The 20,953-nt window shown below is 56.3% G+C and overlaps 1 protein-coding gene across 1 annotated transcript in view; it reads right to left on the bottom strand.

Moving 5' to 3' along the window:
• The window catches only part of SHANK3 (SH3 and multiple ankyrin repeat domains 3), a 772,487-nt gene that overhangs the window by 714,945 nt on the left and 36,589 nt on the right, over positions 1-20,953 (bottom strand). The window contains exon 2 of the mRNA XM_073329053.1: positions 11,730-11,780. The gene's annotated coding sequence lies outside the window, so the exon portion shown is untranslated. The remainder of the gene's footprint in view (positions 1-11,729; positions 11,781-20,953) is intronic.

Genomic DNA, 20,953 nt, shown 5'->3' on the forward strand with positions numbered 1-20,953 from the left:
GCTTATTAGATGACAGGAACATGGTCTAAAACAGAGCTTGCAGGTGCAGAGAACGGGACCCCTCAGCTGGGTCCATTTTGGGGGGCCGTGAGCCAGACAACCACGTCTGCACTTCACTCCATGTCCCAGCCAGCCCCAAACTGAAACTCCCTCCAGCCCCTCCTCCTCTGGGCTTTGTTCCTTTCCTGGGCCAGGAGGTCACCTGATTCCTTTGTTCTCCAACCCTTCAGCTCTCACCTTGCAGGGGGGAAGGGCCCAGGCCATCAGTTGCCAGGAAACAGGGTGTCGGCCATTCTCTGTGTCCAGACTCCTGCACACACCGGCCCTCTAGGGCTCTGCAATGATCATACACCCTTACCCCACCCCCTAGATACTTAAGAACTGCCTAGGGGAAACTGAGGCACCCCCACACTATTCAGAAGAAACATTAAGAAGAGTCCCACTTCGTCACAGGGGGTCATACAGCTCACACTCGTAGCCATAGGAACATCAGTTAACACAGTAACCTCGGTAACCAGAGCCGCGTGATTTAACAGAGCCACGCGTAAACCCCTGGGCAATCCAGAGCTGTCACTGGGTGCCCTGGGCCCTGACCAAGCGGTGGGGCCATTCTCTGCCAAGGCCATCAATTGCCCCTCTCTCAGGGTGGCTACTGGGCTTCCCCGCTTCTCCCCCGGGCCCGCTCTCTGGACCCTGTTCTCACCCATCTTCCCTGTAGTAACTGGGAACTGACATCTTTCGGGGCCAGGCCCGTGGGGTCAAGCTATTGAGATGGTTATTTACTGTGTGTATTACAGGAGCTTCTGGAAGTTCTAACTGAGACCAGGGCCCCATCACGCCGGGCACTGCCCAGACACAGAGAGGGAAACCGGCCCTGCCCAGCGGAGATCAGGGCCTTGTTGTGCCAGGTGCTTCCAGACACACGGTGAAAGACAGGCCCTGTCCCCAGGAACTTGTACCCTAAAAGGACAAGGCAGACAAAAAGAAGTATTATCTTGCTCATGTAACAGATGGGGAATGAGGGCCCAGAGACAGCCAGATTTGTGCAGCAGACGGGGACAGTAAATAGTTTCACATCCTGGGAAAAATGTTCAGGAATTGACAATGGAGAAATCTATCCGCACTGACCCTTTCCTGCAAACGGCTTCAGGTTTGGCAAATGGGCATTTCCCACCTGGCTCTTGTGTGCCGGAAAGTGCAGAATGCAGCATGGCCCTCCCTTGGGAGCAAAATGCACAGAGCCCTGCCCCAGCAGCCCCTGGGTAATGAGCCCGATGAGATGGGGGCATGAGGCACTGGACCTCCCTGGCCGACAGCCACATGGGCACATTGCAGCATGAAGCATGGCTCTTCACACCTGCAGAGCCATGGGGGCAGGTGGCCTGGCCCAAGCTGCAATGTGCAGTGCACCCAGCCTCAGGGCTAGGAACCATCGTGTGCCAAAGAGGGGAGTATGAGTAATGAGGCTGGCATGCAATGGAAGCAGCAGTCACACGGATGTTTGCAGCAAACTCACAGTGCCCACAGCTGGAGCTGGCAGAGCCCCCGTGGCCCCTGGCCCACGACTCTCCACATCCTGCTGGGTCTCAGTGACTGGAGCTACCGAGTCCCAGAGCTCCTGGCTGGCCAATCTCCAGGGCTCATGCTAGAAAATTCCTGGTGACACCAGCTGGCCAAGACCCAGGGACCCAGAGCCCTAGGCTGGAAGGATCCTTGTGCCAACCGCTAGCTGAATGCCACTTTTGATGGCTCACAGTAGCCTTGCGAACCCAGCCAGCAAAGTCCCAGAGCCAGTGGTTTGCTGCATCCCAGAGTCCCTTGGCTGGCCAAGTCCCAATGCCAGAAGCTGGGGGAGCCGCAATGTTCCCAGCTGGCAGCCTCCTAGCTGTCAAAGTGCCAATGCTCCAGGTGGCAGAGCCGGGGCCTGGGGTGCTGCTGGTTGGCCGGTGCAGTGTGTTAGGAAAGAAATTCTGACCTGTACTCACAGGAGGCGTGTCGCTGAGGCGCAGAGCTCCTGAGATCCCAGCCAGAGCAGAGACCAGGTGGCTGCGGCTACAGGAGCCCAGAGAGCTGGCCAGTCGGCCAGCCGAGACTCAGCACAGCTGCTTCTGCTTAGCCACTGTAATAGGATCAAGCTGCCTCCATCTGTTCGTCTGGGCCTGCCAAGCTAATCTACCTCCCTGCAGCCTTGCTGTCCCTGTGCCTCCCTGCACACGTCGGCTACCAGCCCTTCAGGAGGGGCAGGATCATCCCCCCACATCCCTGACCTGGGCATGGCCCCCTTTAAGGGCAGATGCTCAGGACAGTCTGCACCAGCCCAGGGGGGACTGCTAGGATGACCTGGCACTTCTGGGGCAGGTTCTGCCCTCTGCTGCCCACTGGGCCTGTCAGGGAGCGAGACTGACAGGGAGGGTGGCTGTGTGGCTGGGGCTCTGGCCTGGTGAGCTGGGTTCAATTCCCTGCTAGGCAGCACGTGGCAAGTCCCCTTGTGTCTCTGCCCCAGTTTCCCGTGGTGACATGGGGGAAAGCTATTCTCGCTGCAGGCCCTTTGGGGCAGGGTCTGTGCGACTTCCAGTGCCATGGGGCTGCAACCTTCGCTGCCTGCTGCACTAAGAGGTGACCAGACAATTCACATCAAAAGCCAGGCCAATTTCTACACTCAGGACTGCAAGCTAGCCAGCCAGGGACCATATTCTGGTGTGCTGGCTGCCACCGTCTGACCCAGCAGTGACACGGGGGTATTTCCTGGGATGGTGGCTCTCTCCCAGGCACAACATCTGAAGGAAACATTGAATAAGTGCTGTCCACCCTCACTTGGTGCAAAAGCACAGCTCAGACAGTCACCAAACCCAGTTCCTTGCCCTGAACACTCTCCCTGGGGCCGGCTGCCCCAGCGGACCCCCAGTGCCTTGGACCCACTGCAGCAACGCACCTTCCACAGGGGCAGAACAAGGCAGTTTTATGGAATGAAGAACTGGTGCAAATCAGGGTCCTGCAGAAACGTCTGGGACACTGGGCAAGTGTAGGGGTAACCCTGCGGTACAAAGTCACTTCGCTGTAACACAAATAACAAAGGACCCCCAGCCCGCTATCCCGTGCACTAGAGCCAAAGGCGTGCTCGGAGCCAGGCAGAACACAGCACGGCTGGGCGGTTACCCTGGGCCTGCCCTCTGCCCCCACCATCCAGGGACCAGCACGACAGGGCACAGAAGGCTCATGACAATCTGGCTCCCCCCCCCCCGGTCGGGACTCACAGCAAAGGCAACAGGCCAGCTGACCACCTGGGTCCCACCTGGTACAAGTTCCCGTCTCAGGCACAGCACAGGGGGCGATTTGCTTGGACAGCTTGACGAGAATCTGCTGAAATAAAAGATAACCCCTCTGCACTGACCCTCCCACTCCCTCTGCTTTCTAGGGCCCGGCTGCACTGACCCTCCCCCAACCTGGGACCCGGCTGCACTGATCCTCCCTCTGACCGGGCTGCACTGACCCTCTCCTTCCCTCTATTCCCTGGGACCTGGCTGCACTGACCCTCCCCTTCCCATAACCTCAGGGACAGGAGACCACAGAGGGAAGAGATGCTTCAGCCTGATTCTCAGCACTGCACACACAGAAATGAGTGAGCAAAAACACCTGCTGCATTTACACGTTGCATACTTTCATGGTACCTTTTTGCAAACTGGGCCTGGCACAGATGTACGCCAATGTGAATGTGAGACTGTGGCTGCTCCCTGCTAAACTCGGGGTGGTTCTGGGCTGTGCCTATGTGTGTGGGCAGGCAGCATGGGCTCTCCATCTGCAATGTGTTGCACGCCCGAAGCTTTAGGGTTCTCCTTCTGCCTTTTGGTGGCCAGGTTCCTGCTAGCCCCATGCTAGGCCCATCCAGCCTTGCAGAAACCTGCCACATCCAGCTAACCACTGAGAGAAGCCAAGGGGGGAACAGGCCTGTTGCCCCAAGTGATCTCGGGGGGCCGGGGGAGGGGGAAGAGCTGGAGCACCTTGCTTAGTCCATTGCAATGGCCAATGTTATTAACCAGCCAAGAGTTCTCTCTCTGCAAACAGCACTGCAGATGGGCAGTTAAACAAGTGGATACATGCAAATGTTAAAGTTCCTATAGAGGCATTAACTGAGCCACATTGTTCAGATGGGGCCTCAATCCCCCGCCCAGGCCCTCTGCAAAGAGGGGTGTGAAAAGCTCTGTGACGGCCAAAGGCTTGTGTTCAGATACTACAGTGGTGGGCAGCAGGATAGTGGTCTGAGCTGCAGCCAAACAACCTGGTCTGGCCTAGGTGGGTCTGACCCCGCGAGATCAGTAAGCCTTTGAAAGACAGCTATTAATCCCAGTGATGGGGTGAAGGGAAGCAGGGTTGTGTGATGCTGCCAGGCTGGCAGCGGGGCTGCGAGGGACACTCTCCAGGGAGCTGAGCTGAGGGCGCCAGGTCCAGCGGAGCTGTGGGAAGCATGAAGCAAAGCAGCTCTCCCCTTAACGCCACTTTCCTTCTGCTTTTAACAACCATTCTGGTTGAGATCTGGTTCTGTGGATGAAGGGAAAGCAGTGGACATGTTGTTCCTTGACTTTAGCAAAACTTTTGACACGGTCTCCCACAATATTCTTGCCAGCAAGTTAAAGAAGTATGGGCTGGATGAATGCACTATAAGGTGGATAGAAAGCTGTCTAGATTGTCGGGCTCAACGGGTAGTGATCAATGGCTCCATGTCTAGTTGGCAGCCGGTATCAAGTGGAGTGCCCCAAGGGTCGGTCCTGGGGCCTGTTTTGTTCAATATCTTCATTAATGACCTGGAGGATGGTGTGGATTGCACCCTCAGCAAATTTGCAGATGACACTAAACTGGGAGGAGAGGTAGATACGCTGGAGGGGAGGGATAGGATACAGAGGGCCCTAGACAAATTAGAGGATTGGGCCAAAAGAAATCTGATGAGGTTCAACAAGGACAAGTGCAGAGTCTTGCACTTAGGACGGAAGAATCCCATGCACCGCTACAGACTAGGGACCGAATGGCTCGGCAGCAGTTCTGCAGAAAAGGACCTAGGGGTGACAGCGGACGAGAAGCTGGATATGAGTCAACAGTGTGCCCTTGTTGCCAAGAAGGCCAGTGGCATTTTGGGATGTATACGTAGGGGCATAGTCAGCAGATTGAGGAACGTGATCGTTCCCCTCTATTCGACATTGGTGAGGCCTCATCTGGAGTACTGTGTCCACTTTTGAGCCCCACACTGCAAGAAGGATGTGGAAAAATTGGAAAGAGTCCCGCGGAGGGCAACAAAAATGATTAGGGGTCTGGAACACATGACTTATGAGGAGAGGCTGAGGGAACTGGGGATGTTTAGTCTATGGAAGAGAAGAATGAGGGGGGATTTGATAGCTGCTTTCAACTACCTGAAAGGGGATTCCAAAGAGGATGGCTCTAGACTGTTCTCAGTGGTAGCAGATGACAGAACTAGGAGTAATGGTCTCAAGTTGCAGTAGGGGAGAGTTAGGTTGGATATTAGGAAAAACTTTTTCACTAGGAGGGTGGTGAAACACTGGAATGCGTTACCTAGGGAGGTGGTGGAATCTCCTTCCTTAGAAGTTTTTAAGGTCAGGCTTGACAAAGGCCTGGCTGGGATGATTTAATAGTGGATCGGTCCTGCTTTGAGCAGGGAGTTGGACTAGATGACCTCCTGAGGTCCCTTCCAACCCTGATATTCTATGATTCTATGAAATCACTGCCCTGTGCGTGGCTGGGGAACCTTTGCCAAGCTCTCCCGAACCCTAACCCCTTCCCTTGGTCTGGGCCTGACCTTGTTCTGCGTGAGACGGAATCGGCTACCCGCTTAGCATGGGAACAAGAGGGATGCTGCTGTACAGAGGAGGCAGGTGCTGCAGAAGGTGTGGAGCTCTCCTGTGGGGAGCAGAGGCAAGGGGTGCAGGGGACCTCAGGTACAGGGGGCTGGGATCTCTCCTCCTGGGGGACGGGAGCCGGGACTGCTACTGGGGGGGACAGGGAGCAGGGAAGTCTCATATGGGAGGGAGCATGCACACAGCAGAGCCCAGGGTCTCTCATTGGGAGACTGGTGTCCACTGGGCCAGCTGACTATTTAAGCCTGTCAACCCAAGCCCTAGGGCAGCATCTCATCAGCTTCCTGGGGACCAGCAACTGACTCACCAGGCCACCTTCAGCCATGGGGCCTATAGGAAACAGGCACTGTAAAACGCTCAGGAAAGAGACTGCCTTCCTGTCACCAGAGGCTTCTCTGCAGAGAGCTCAGTGAAAACCCTCCTCCAGGGGAAGGGGCTGTCACAAAAGCAAACAGAGCAACACGAGGCAGAAGGAATGTGATGGCGAGTGGGATGAAGTGGGAATTCTCTGTAATATTTTTATGACTGATGTGCAGGGTGTGATGCTGGCAGAGCTTGTGCCAGGGCTGCAGGGGTCAGCGTTGCACTGACAAATCCATAGCTGGACACCAGCGCAGCTCTCCTGTATGTTAGTGTTGTCCGAGTTAGGGGTGAGCTTTACAAGAATAAAAGGAGGATTTGTGGCACCTTAGAGACTAACACATTTATTTGAGCATAAGCTTCCGTGAGCTACAGCTCACTTCATCGGATGCATTCAGTGGATGAAGTGAGCTGTAGCTCACGAAAGCTCATGCTCAAATAAATTGGTTAGTCTCTAAGGTGCCACAAGTCCTCCTGTTCTTTTTGCGGATACAGACTAACGCGGCTGCTACTCTGAAACCTGTCAACTTACAAGAATGTGTTCAGCGTTTAGACTCTGTGGAACGCTTGTACGTTGCTGCCAGAGTTAATCTCATGTGTAATGTCTGTATCCCATGCTACAAGGTGACATGTAAGCTTTGCTTTATAACTGTAGAAATGCCTGCTCTGAATCTGTGAACCCAGGCAGGAGGAATGGTCCACCACCCATCAGGAAGGACGATCAGAACTCAATGGGCCCTTGTAGAACATCAGGATCCAAAGACTTGGTTCAGGGCCCTCTCACACCCATGCAGGTGTTAAGTGCAGGAAAGCCTGTCCCATCAGCTTGAATGCTGGAAGAAGGGAATAAAACAGGACCACAAGAAAATTGTTCATCTCACTCTTAGCTGTTTGGACTCTCCCTGGGCTGGAGCTAGGGAAGAGAAGCAGAGATCCCCAGGGTCAACCGGGATTAGCCGTATCAGACATTCAGTGCTGACAGATTGCTACAACTCTCTCACGTTAGAGACTGTAACTCATCTGTGTGTACATGTTGCCTGCTTTAACATGTGAATAACTCTCTTGTTTCTTTTTCCTAGTTAATTAGTTTTAATTAGTTTTAATTAGTTTGCCATGGGATCGGCGACCAGTGTTGTCTTTGAAGTGAGGCGTGGATGGCAGACAGACTGGAGGGCCCCAGTGCCTACCTGTGACTCCCCGGTAAGACTGCTCTCGTGCTTCAGGAACTCACACTTGTTACTGGGCTGGTGAACTCTAATCGCAGAACACGCGACCGGCTTGGGGCGTCTGCCCAGCTTCTGACAGCCTGCCCTGAGGCTGGCACTCCCGGCTATGAACCGCTCCAGGCAGCAAGACATATGGCAGTGACTTAGATGTCAAAGGGTTAAAATGCTGCCCCTGGAGGAAAGCAAGAGACAGGAGATGTTTGTCTGGGGTGGTATGAACGGGTTTTTCAGGACTGGCCGGAACTGACGCAGAGCAATGGAGGCTGTGGAAAGACAGTGGGAACCCCAAGGACTGAGCTACTGACCCCATCCCCAGGCAATTCTGGCAGGCAGCACATGTGAGCGCAGCTGGTGGGCAGGAGGAGGACAATGGGGCAGGCAGCTGTGGGTATGTCTACACTCACAGCGCTACCCTGTCGATGGGAGGGGTTCTCCCTGGCGTAGGGACTCCCCCTCCCTGAGAGGCCGTAGCTAGGGCGAGGAACAATTCCTCCCTCCCCTAGGGGTTAGGTTGGAGCAGCCACGTCTCTCCGAGGTGTGGAGTTGCACACCCAGGAAAGAGAGCTCTCTCGATGGGCCAGACACAGAGAATGGAAACCGAGGTGCTTCCTACAGCAAACGGGAGCCTTGGCATTGGCCAGTCTGGACTGTGTCTTTGCTGCCCTACGCTGGTCTACGGGCTCCCCATGCCATGTTCCAGGGGACCCCTAAACCCTGCTCTGTTTGGAAAGGCTGCCTGGCATGACTGTAATGGTGCATGGATCCCTGAACAGTGCAGCCTCTCTGAGCCAGAGCCGGTCTCAGCGGGAATTGCCGGGCAGAGCTTTTGGGGTGAACCAGCAGGGCTGGAGCCCAGATGCTCAGCCTTGGGGGTGTTAAGGCCTGTGGCCTGCTCTTAAGGCAGAGTGGGACCCCTGGGGGGCTCCTTCAAGGGCTTGTTGAAAAGCTGGCGTCGCACAGAGCCTGCAGACGGTGCTGTCCCAAAAGCAAAGAGAGCAACACAATACGTAAGGAATGGAGCAGAGAGTGACACCAGACCCAGTGCAATGTCCACGGACACAAAGGGAACAAACCATGTCGGGGAGACTGGCTGCTGCTCAGCCCCCGTCTCCCAGAACACACAGGCAATGGCAAATCCCGCTGGGGCCAGGGTAACTGGCGGGGCTGGGCCTGGCAACTCCTATATCTGCCCGAACTCTCCATACCCTAGTGCCCATGCATCGCACACAGACACAGAGACATAGACACACGGACACAGACACACACACAGAGACATAGACACACAGATGGACACACACACACGCAGACACACACACAGACATAGAGACATAGACACACAGACACACACACACACGCAAAGACATAGACACACAGACACACACAGACGCACACACACAGAGACAGACACACACACAGACACACACACACACACACGCAAAGACATAGACACACAGACACAGACAAACACACACACAGAGACATAGACACACACACAGACACACACATGCAGAGACATAGACACACACACACAGACACACACACACAGACACACACATGCAGAGACATAGACACACAGACACACATGGACACACACACGGAGACACACAGAGAGACACATAGCAGAGACATAGACACACACACAAACACACAGATAGACACAGACACACACACACAGACTCAGATACACACACACGGAGACACACTCACAGAGACAGACACAGACATACACTCAGAGACACAGACACACACACAGAGACATAGACACACAGACGGACACACACAGACAGACACACACACATGCAGAGACATAGACACACACACACACAGAGAGACACAAACAGACATACACACTCGTCTCACAAATCAAATCCGACAACTCACTGGGGCTCCCCGCAGGCTCCTGTGCTGTAGCAGCCAGCACGCACACACATACCACCCCCCAGTGCCGTTCTCAGCTCCCCATACCCCCTTTCATCCCCGACCACCTCCACAGGTCTGCCCCACGTTCCCCCTCCTGCCAGCACAGCCCAGGTGGCTGCTGGCTCCCTCTGTCTCCACCTTCCCTGCTGGTTGCCCGGTGCTGCTCGGGGTGGGGCTGGTGCACACCTGCACTCGGGGTGGGGCTGTACACACCTGCACTCGGGGTGGGGCTGGTGCACACCTGCACTCGGGGTGGGGCTGGTGCACACCTGCACTCGGGGTGGGGCTGTACACACCTGCACTCGGGGTGGGGCTGGTGCACACCTGCACTCGGGGTGGGGCTGTACACACCTGCACTCGGGGTGGGGCTGGTGCACACCTGCACTCAGGGTGGGGCTGTACACACCTGCACTCGGGGTGGGGCTGGTACACACCTGCACTCGGGGTGGGGCTGGTACACACCTATACCCTGGGGTGGGGCATATCCGGGCACCTGGCAGAGCATAGAACTGTCGGACTGGAAGGGCCCTCCAGAGGCCACCTAGCCCAGACCCCTGCACTGAGGCAGGACTAAGTATTATCTGGACCATCCCTGACAGGTGTTTTCCAACCTGCTCTTAAACATCTCCAATGAGGGAGATTCCACAACCTCCCTGGTCAATTTATCCCAGGGCGTGACCACCCTGACAGTCGGGACGTTTTTCCTCATGTCCAACCTAAACCGCCCTTGCTGCAATTGAAGCCCGTTGCTTCTTGTCTGATCCTCTTGGGTTAAGGAGAAAAAATTTTCTCCCTCTTCCTTGTAACAACCTTTTATGTACTTGAAAACTCTTCTCATGTCCCCTCTCCGTCTTCTCTTCTCCAGACTAAACACACCCAGTTTTTTCAGTCCTCCCTCACAGGTCATGTTTTCTAGCCCTTTCATCATATTTGTTGCTCTTCTCTGGACTTTCTCCAGTTGGTCCCCATCTTTCCTGAAATGTGGCCCCCAGAACTGGACACAACACTCCAGTGGTTCTCAAAAAATATTTTTTACGGACTACTTGAAAATTGCTGAGGGTCTGGGCGGACCCCTTAATGATCTTTCCAAATGTTGTTTGTACCGTTAGCTAACGATTGTAAAGCACTTTGGATAAAAAATAAATTTAATAATAATGAACATTTTTTTGTTCTACAAATAAAAGCCCACAACTCCTATTTTAATATCCATAGTCTCCCCTTTCTAATGTGATGGATGTGCCCTCTCCCCCCCTCCACAGCAGCCCCCGAGCTGGGGCTGGGAAGGGGGGGTCTCTCCCTCTCTCCCCCACCGCAGTAGCCCCCAAGCTGGGGCTGGGAAGGAGCGAGGGAGTGTCTCCCTTGCAGCTGCAGCCCTGGAGCTGGGGAAAGGCGCCTCTTTCTCTGGCTGCCACAGCCCTGCACGTCCCAAATTCCCCCTACCCCCTCTTCTCTCCCCACTGCCCCCTCCTGCCTGCCCCTATTCCCCCCAAGGCCACCCCCTCACCTCACATGTGCATTTTCTCCAGGGTCCAGGCACCTAATCAGTGGAGCCCCGCCTGCACGACTCCACTAATTAGGTGGGTGGCCCTTCGTTCCCTCGTGTGCGGTTGCCGAGGCGCGCACCTTGGAGGGAACTATCCAGGGACCACCTGCATGGAGCTTGCGGACCACTGACCACAGTTTGAGAACCTTGGCAATACTCCATTTGGGGCCTAATCAGCACGGAGCAGAGCGGGAGAATTACTTCTCGTGTCTGGCTTACGACACTCCTGCTAACACAGCCCAGAAGGATGTTTGCTTTTTTGCAACAGTGTCACACTGCTGACTCATATTACCTTGTGATCCACTCTGACACGCAGATCCCTTCCCGCAGGACTCCTTCCTAGGCAGTCATTTCCCATTGTGTACATGCACCATACAGAGATCCCATCAAAGATCTCCTTTCGAACTGCCCAAACGCCACCACATACCCTCCCTCCTGGCTTCTCAGAGCCTGGGCCAGGCCCAGCCCTTTCCCCCACCTCCATTACTGGCCCCCTCTCAGCCTGCCCACCTCTTTCCTCTTCAGGCCCTGCACAGCACTGCTGCTAGGATCCCCCTCCCAGCACTGCTCTGGGCATGTCCGTCCCCACCTTCTGTTCCAGTCCTCATCAGTCCCCCACTCCCCCACTGCAGCAAGTTCACGTCCCCCAGCCTCCCCTCTGGGCTTCGCACAGTCCCACCCACCCACATCTCTGCATCCCCCTCCAGCTGCCTGCCTGAGCCCTGCCATAGGCTCCTGCCAGGCTGCGCCTCACTCCCACCCAGGAGGTCGATGCCATCCCGAAGGGCTGCTCCCCAGAGGGTTACAGGCGGGACCTACCTGATGAGAATGTCACAGGCTTGAGGTTCATGGAAATCCCTCTTCATCTACCTAGGGGCGAGAACACGCAGAGAGGGCAGGAGGTCAATAGCATGCAGTGCCCCGTGCACCCATCCCAGAGCCAGAGGGCAGTGCGGACAGACAGGGACTCAGGGTGGGCAGGGGCTCTGTCGGGCATCCGTCCGGGCAGCAGTGTGGGTCGGATGAATTGGCACTCGGGAGCTGAGCGCACAGCCCCAGCCTCTCCCCCTGTCTGCCCAGGGACCTCACCTGCACACTGAGCCCGGGTTGGAGAGAGCAGAGCTGGGGTGTCCCTAGTGTGGGGAGGTGGCAGCAACCCCCCCCCGCCCCATGCTTCCCAAGGCAACGAGCACTGCCCCATCTGGGACCTGCACGACCCCCCGGGAAGGGGCAGAGCCCCCAGCCCGGCCCCGTCTGGGACCTGCAAGACCCCCCGGGAAGGGGCAGAGCCCCCAGCCCGGCCCCGTCTGGGACCTGCACCAACCCCCCGGGAAGGGGCAGAGCCCCCAGCCCGGCCCCGTCTGGGACCTGCACCGACCCCCCGGGAAGGGGCAGAGCCCCCAGCCCGGCCCCGTCTGGGACCTGCACCGACCCCCCGGGAAGGGGCAGAGCCCCCAGCCCGGCCCCGTCTGGGACCTGCACCGACCACCCGGGAAGGGGCAGAGCCCCCAGCCCGGCCCCGTCTGGGACCTGCACCGACCCCCCGGGAAGTCCTGGGCTATCCACGGCAGGAGGCAGGTGCAGAGGGATCAGCTCATCACCGGCCCCAGGTCAGCACCCGGCAGGGCCGGACGTTCAGCCACCATGGGGACCCGTGGGGCAGAGACAGATGCAATGAAGGGCGTGTCTGAGGCAGACGGCCCGAGAGCATGGAGAACATGCCTGGCCTGCGGCATTGCACGGGGCACACAGGTTGGAGGGCTCCAGCAGAGGGACCTGGCTCCAACTGACAGGTCTGGGTCTCCCCAAACACCTCCCAGCTCGTGGAGCACACAGGCTGGCACTGCTGTGTGCCCAGCGAGGCAGCTAGCCCACCTGAACCGAGCGAGAAGACCAGCGACACTGAGAGAAACCCCCGCTCCCGCCTGCTGGCTGCACGCACCCTGGGGACCCGGGACCACGGCCAGCCGGGAGGAGAGGGAACCGCATCCTCTGCCCTCTCCTGCCTAGAAACCCTCCCTCTGACCCTCGCCCGGCTGCTCCTGACAGACCCTGCCTGGGCGCGGGGCTGAAATGGTGGCTGCATGGTAGACAATTACAAATGTCTTAACGTGGGATTTTGCCAAGCGTTGTCTGTGAGATGCTGCACCACTGTGAGATGCTCCAGAGTGCACAGCCAGGGGTCAGCGTGGGGGTGGGGGGGTCCCGGCTGCAGAGCGCACAGCCAGGGGTCAGCGTGGGGGTGGGGGGGTCCCGGCTGCAGAGCGCACAGCCAGGGGTCAATGTAGGGGTGGGGGGGTCCCGGCTGCAGAGCGTACAGCCAGGGGTCAGTGTGGGGGTGGGGGGGTCCCGGCTGCAGAGCTCACAGCCAGGGGTCAGCGTGGGGGTGGGGGGGTCCCGGCTGCAGAGCGCACAACCAGGGGTCAACATGGGGGTGGGGGGGTCCCGGCTGCAGAGCTCACAGCCAGGGGTCAGCGTGGGGGTGGGGGGGTCCCGGCTGCAGAGCGCACAGCCAGGGGTAAACGTGGGGGTGGGGGGGTCCCAGCTGCAGAGCGCACAGCCAGGGGTCAGCGTGGGGGTGGGGGGTCCCGACTGCAGAGCTCACAGCCAGGGGTCAGCGTGGGGGTGGGGGGTCCCGGCTGCAGAGCTCACAGCCAAGGGTCAGCGTGGGGGTCCCGGCTGCAGAGCTCACAGCCAAGGGTCAGCGTGGGGGTGGGGGTGTCCCGGCTGCAGAGCTCACAGCCAGGGGTCAACATGGGGGTGGGGTGTCCCGGCTGCAGAGCTCACAGCCAGGGGTCAGCGTGGGGGTGGGGGGGTCCCGGCTGCAGAGCGCACAGCCAGGGGTCAGCGTGCGGGTGGGGTGTCCCGGCTGCAGAGCGCACAGCCAGGGGTCAACGTGGGGGTGGGGGGGTCCCGGCTGCAGAGCGCACAGCCAGGGGTCAGCGTGGGGGTGGGGGGTCCCGGCTGCAGAGCTCACAGCCAGGGGTCAGCGTGGGGGTGGGGGTGGAGCCTGACTCTTGGAGGCTCCGTGGGGGGCTCAGTATGGATGCTCAAGTCTCCAGGAGGCCTTTAACAGTTTATAAGTTTCACTGTAGAATCCATTGGCAGAGAAATCACAGGAACTGAGATTTCTCTGAAATATTTAGTGCCCTCTTTTTCTGTGCAGCATGACACACCCCAGCCTGGGTCTTGCCATGATGTGTACAGCCCAGCTGTGACCCCCCCCCCCCGCCTACGGCCCAAAAGTGACCCCCACCCCGTGTACGGCCCGGCTGTGACTCCCCATCCTGCGTACGGCCCACCTGTGACCCCTCCTCCCATGTACGGCCCGGCTGTGACCCCTTGTCACGGAGTGTGGGGGAGCCCAGGCCCTGCACCCCTCTTCCTGGGATTCACTGAGGCTCTCAGCCAGCCAGTAAAACGGAAGGTTTATTGGACAACAGGAACACAGCCCCCAACAGAGCTTGTGGGTACACCCAGGACCCCTCAGTCACGTCCTTCTGGGGGAGCAGGGAGCTTAGACCCCAGCCCTGGAGTTCCCTGCGTTCCTCCACCCAGCCCCAAACTGAAACTAAACCCACCCAGCAGGCTCCCTCCTGCAGCCTCTGTCCACATTCCCAGGCAGAGGTGTTACCTCCCCCTCCCCCTCCTGGCTCAGGTGACAGGCTCTCAGGTCTCCCCTCCCTAGTGAAACTCCCCTGCCACATTCCCAGGGCAACACCACTCCCTACTGTGTCATACTCCTCCTCCCAGTACGGCCCGGCTGTGACCCCCATCCACGTACGGCCTGGCTGTGACCCCCATCCCGTGTACGGCCCAGCTGTGACCCCTCCTCCCACGTACAACCCAGCTGTGACCCCCATCCTGTGTACGGCCGAGCTGTGATCCCCCCATTCCACGTATGGCCCAGCTGTGACCCCCCCCCTCACTGCTATCCCAAGGAAGAGCTCTTGGGAGTACCAGAATCGACACGTTTCAAGAGCTAAGGAAAACACCCACCACTATTTATGTAGGACCTAACAAAAACAATGTGGTGTGTGCTTGGGCCCCAGCAGCTGGCTTGGCTGCACCAGTGAATGAGGCAGCAGCTCTCCTGTATGTGGGCAGGGGCAGCCTGTGGTGACCCCCTGCCATGCAAGGCCAGGGGCTGTGATTTAGGGCTCTGCAATCCGACCCGAACCTGAGAGGACCCAACTCCACGTGTCAGGTTCAGGTCAGGTCAGAAAAGAACCAGACCCGCTTGGCTTGGCTTGGGAAGTGTCTGCTCACAGCCCCCTGCCCATGGCATGGCAAAGGGGGAACCCTCCCAGGCCCTGCTCCGAGGGCAAGGCAGTGGCGGTGCTGACTCAGGACTGGGGGGAGGCTTGGGTGCAGGTTGGGTCCCGCTCGGGCCAGGTGTTTTCGGGCCCGGGTCGGACTTTAGAACGAGGCCCAAGCAGACCTTTCCCGCGATGCACGGGGGCGCTGCGGTGGCTGGGAGAGCATGGGAGCATGAGACATCTGCCCTGTGGGCCAGAGAAGGAGGGTTTCAGCTCCTTGGCTCAGAGGGCCCTGCAGCCCAGCGACAGCCAGGAACTGAGCCCTGCAGCCCCTGGCTACCAGGGGAAGCTGCTGCAGCCCCCAGCGTGGGGCCAGCTGGAGGGGCAGTAAAAGGGTTAAGAGCAAGCTTCCTCTCCCTTCTCCCCACTTGGCACCAGCCCAGGCTGGGCCCTGCCCCACGCCTCACTCACAGCTTCCGCCTGCCTGCACAGCCGGGAAATGCCTCTTGGCTCATACTGGCTGCGGAGCAGGGAATCCCCTGGCTGGCCGCGGCAAGGGATTTCCTGCAGCACTGGTGCCCGGGTGCGGCCCTCGGGAGCTGGCGTCCTGCCTCCGCAGCTCAGCGCCAGGATGGGCAGGGAGCAGGGCGGGGCCCTGCTGGCTGCCCAGCTCACCCTCTGAGGCGTTGCCTCCCACAGGCCCTGGGACAACCAGACCCATAGCAAGGGGGCAACAGGACTCCTAGGAGAGCGAGAGAGGGGTTAAAAACCAGAAGACCTGAGTCTGGTCCTGCCTCCAAAGCTCTGCAGGCCCTTTCCCCTCTGCACAGCAGCCTCCCCCCACCCCCCTCACCTGACACCCTGACCCTGAACCACTAGGCTGTGAGAGTTGGGCTTTGGGTACGTGCAGATGTCCCTCCCCTCACCACACGCTGCTCCCCCAGGGAATCCCAGCCCCAGGGAGCCCCAGCCCCATGGGCCTCAGCAGTCATTGTTGCTCTCCTGGGACAGTTAACGAACCTCAGCCTAGAACCACAGCAATTATCAATGGCAAAGCCCAGCGAGATCACCTAGTCCACCCTGATTTATCCAGCACACAGGGTTCTAAAGTATCTGTCGCCGTTCAGGAAAGGTCCTGACTAGCCGTTACTGCGGAAACTCAGTGGAGACCTCTGTGCAATGTGCAGCTGTGGTCGAAAAAGCAAAGCAGATGTCAGGATGCATAAGGAATAGGATGAGGTGCATAATAATGCCATTATATAAACCAACGGGGCAGCCTCCTCTGGGGACTGCGTACTGTACGTGTCTCCCCCGCACACCTAGTTTTAGGTGACAAATCTGAGGAACTGTCCCAGATTGAGGTGTCATTAGAGGAGGTTTTGGAACAAATTGATACACTAAACAGTAGTAAGTCACCAGGACCAGATGGGATTCACCCCAGTGTTCTGAAGGAACTCAGATGTGAAATTGCAGAACTACTAACTGTGGTCTGTGAGCCATCACTCAAACCAGCCTCTGCACCAGATGACGGGAGGAGAGCTAATGTGACACTGACTTTTAAAACAAGCTCCAGAGGTGATCCCGGCAATCACAGGCCAGTCAGCCTGGCTTCAGTACTAAGGAAACTGGTTGAAACAAGAGTAAAGAATAAAATTGTCAGACACACAGAGATTAACATAATTTGCTGGGGAAGAGTCAACATGGTTTTTGTAAAGGGAAATCATGCCTCACCCATCTACTAGAATTCTTTGAGGGGTCAACAAGCATGTGGACAAGGGGGAGCCAGTGGATATAGTGTACTTAGATTTTCAGAAAGCCTTTGACAAGCAAGGTCTCTCACCAAAGGCTCTTAAGCAGTATAAGCTGTCATGGGATAAGAGGGAAGGTCCTCTCCTGGATCAGGAACTGATTAAAAGTCAGGAAGAGAAGCTTACTCACCTCGTGCCATAACTGCAGTTCTTCGGATGTGTGTCCCTGTGGGTGCTCCACTCCAGGTGTCAGAGCGTCCCGGTGCCACTGATCGGAGATTTTCGGTAGCAGTGCCTGGTCGGGACACATGTGCCCAGTAGCTGTCTTGTGGTGCAACTAGGGCCCGCATGTCTCGAGCCCCCCGGTTCCTTCTCTACTGTAGAGTCTTTATTGCGAACTCCAAAGAAGGGGGAAGGAGGGTGGGTAATGGAGCACCCACTGGGACACACATCTCGAAGAACATGTTACTGCCCAACCTCGTCTTTTTTGAGTGCTGCCCCTGTGGGTTCTCACTTCAGGTGAATGCAGAGCGATGTCCTCATGAGGATGGAAGGGACTTTGGAGTGGAGTTAGTAGCTGAGGCTAGTACCGTGAGGCCTAGTCTTGTGTCTGAGCTTGAACCGAGAGTAATTGCATAGTGGTTTGTGAATGTATGTTCAGAGGCCCAGGTGGCCGCCCTGCAGATGTCTAGAATGGGCACATTGTGCAGAAATGCTATGGAGGTAGCTAAAGCTCTTGTCCAGTGGGTTCTGATGCCCAGAGGGGCTTCAGAGTTGTGTAGTGAATAGCATTTATGGGCAGGACTGCCTCTTGAACATTAGTGTGTGGTTTTGGGTGGAATGTAGGTAAGTGAAATGGTTGGTTGAGGTGGAACAAAGACGATATTTTGGGTATAAATTTAGGATGTGTTCTAAGCAGAGCACGAATAGGGGCGAACGCTCCAGGCCCCGCACTTTGGGGGGGCCTCTGTGATGTTATGAGTGTAATATAATATCTCATTGAGAGGTGACAGGGCCAGAAAGAGTTAATTAACTCACAGACTGACCTGACCCATGGCCGAACTTTAGAGACTGGTTAGGAAGAGATGTAAATGAACAAAGCTTTGAAATGCAGCCTGCATTGTTAGAGATAGAAGAGTAGATGTTTGTTCAGGTCTTGTGATGTAAGCAAACAAGTCTTGTCGATGGCTATGGCTTTGATTCAAAGATCAAAAAAGGAATATTAACATTTAGGAAGATACTTGAGTGAAATAGTATTATTGTCTCTATATGTCACTGGGAAGGTTGTGATAACCTGTATCTGAACTGTTTAATGGATAAATTATCCTGTGCTAATTGCCAGGATGTCTGGAAGAAGAAAAGTTAAGCTATTGTTTTCTCAGGCCAAAAGACTGCAGGAAATGTATAAAAACCCTGGGACACGAACCTTCTTCATCTCAGATCTGCTTTGGGTTTCAAGAAGGGGAAACCCTAAGCCATAAGGATTAAGATCCCCAGTCACTGACTGGAGTCACCCTGAACATGGACATTGATCTATAACCTATGGACTATTTCTAAAAGGACTTTTGGCCACTACAAACTCATCTCTGCTCTGTAGCTGAACCTCAAGAATTGAACTCAAGTCTGTCTGTATATTGATCTTTTAACCAACATGCTCTCTCTCTCTCTCCTTTTTTAATAAATGTTAGTTTCGTTAATAAGAATTGATTGCAAGCGTGTATTTGGGGTAAAATCTGAGTTATCATTTGACCTGGGTCTGGGGCTTGGTCCTTTGGGGTCAGGAGAACCTTTTCTTTTCTATGATGAAATAAGATTTTCAGAATTGATCATCCTATGCTTGACAGGTGTGTCTGGATGGAGGCTGGAGGCTGGGCACTTTAAGGGAACGGCATTATTTGGACGTCTGAGTAACCAGGGAGGGGCTATAGAAGCTGGTTTGGGCTGGCTGGGTAAAGCTCAGTAGTGGAATAGCCGCCAGCGTTTGGGGTTTGTCTGCCCCGGTCTGTTTGCAGTTCACCCTGACTGAGTGACCTCAGCTGCCCCGTCACAGCCTCGCCTCCTGCTTCAGCCTCATGGTGTCAGATGGGGTGAGGACAGCAGCGGTCCGCCTTGAGCAGAGCAGGCAGAGGCTGCCAGCGAGCAGGAGGCAGCGTGGTGCATCTGGCTCTGTCTCCTCCCGGCGGCTCACACCCCTTGGCATAGCTGGAGGGGAGCGGGCCTCGGCAGGCCCAGATCAGGGGTTTCTGGCTGCCGCGTAGATAGCTGGGCTCCCCCACGGCTCCTGCCGGGACCGGGGCAGCGCTGGCGGGAGGGTGATGAGCACACAGTTCCCATGCCCCATGCGCTCACCCCGACCCTGCCATTATTCGAATGCGGAGGCCGGGGAGGGTGGGGGTCCCAGCCTAGGCTGGGCAGGAGGCACTCCCGAGCACCAGTGGGTGCGCCTTGCTCCAGGTAAGCCTCCTCGGCCCATGCCCCATGGAGCAGCTGGAGCCCCATTGCTCCCACCAGCGCGCCCCCTGCCCACCCCCACCAGCACCCCCGGGGGAGACCCAGTGCGCCCCTGCCCCCAGGAGGGCCCATACAGGCTGATTTGTCCCGGGCCCCGCACCTGCTAGGGACGGCCCTGGTTCTAAGTGTCCTTAAAGAATATTGTGTATGGGTGGTGAGCCATGAGAGCCCCTATCTCACTGACTCTTCGTGCCAATGTAATGGCGACCAGGAATGCCACTTTCATAGGTAAGTGAAGTAATGAGCATGTGGCTAGGGGTTCAAAAGGGGCTCTGGTTAGACTTTTAAGAACCAGATTTAAGTCCCATTCAGACGTGGGTTCTCAGATATCTGGGTACATATTCTGTATGCCCGTTAGGAATCTCTTGGTAATCGGGTGGGCGAATACCAACGTCCCCTCTACCTGTTGGAAGGCTGTGATGGCCGCAAGGTGAACTCCAAGTAAACTCATAGCGAGCCCTGAGTTCTTTAGGGATAATAAATAACCCATGATTAGAGGAAGTGGTGCCCGGCTTGCAGATATTTGCTTGTTTTGGCACCACAGAAAATCTTTTCCATTTTTGGAGGTAGGTAGTACGTCTGCTGTGCTTTCTACTGTTTATTACCACTTGTTTTACCTGTTCCGAGCAGGCCCGTTTCCCAGGGCAGAGCCATGAAGTAGCCATACCTTCAGGTGAAGTCTCTCCGGATCCAGGTGGAGGACTTGACCATCGTCCTGGGAGAGAACATTCCGTAGGCAAGGGAGAGTGAACGGTGTGCAGATCGCTATGCGTGTCGTCTGGTAAGGGAACCAAGTCTGTCTGGGCCATGCTGGTACTATGAGTATTATTTTGGCTTGTCGTTTCATATTTTATGTATCACTCTGGAGATCAGAGGTAACAGTGGGAATGCGTATAGGAGAGGAGCGTTCCATTTGGTGAGAAAAGCATGCCCCATGGATTGTGCTCTGAGTCCTACTTGTGAGCAAAACTTTGGGCATTTCTTGTTTACTGATGTCACGGACAGGTCTATGTGTGGGGATCCCCACATGTGAAAAATGTGTTGTGTTATTTCGTCTTTCAGTTCCCATTTGTGCTCTTGGGAAACCTGTGCTTAAAGTGTCCGCCATCAGTTCAGTCAGCCTGGGAGGTATGCTGCTGTAACAGAGGTGTTGTGTTTTATGCACCAGTTCCATAGTTTTAGGACCTCTGTGCATAAGGAGTGGAAACGTGTCCCAACCTAACAATTTATATAGAACATACACACGGTGTTGTCTGTCAGGATCCTTATAGTTTTGCCTCCTATAATAGATAGGAGGAAATGTAGGCACGCGTGATGGACCGCGCGTAATTCGAGCAGGTTGATGTGTAAGTGTGTTTCTGTGGGGGACCACTTGCCTTGGGTTGTACGTTGGTGTAGGTGAGCTCCCCGTCCAATAAGTGAGGCATCTGCTGTGATTTGTATGGATGGTGGATCTTGCTGGAATGGGATGCCTGAGTACACGTTTGTTGGGTTTGTCCACCCTCGTAGTGACTGTAGGACTTCT

Source organism: Lepidochelys kempii, chromosome 1 (genome assembly GCF_965140265.1).
Source record: "Lepidochelys kempii isolate rLepKem1 chromosome 1, rLepKem1.hap2, whole genome shotgun sequence".
NCBI lineage: Eukaryota > Metazoa > Chordata > Testudines > Cheloniidae > Lepidochelys > Lepidochelys kempii.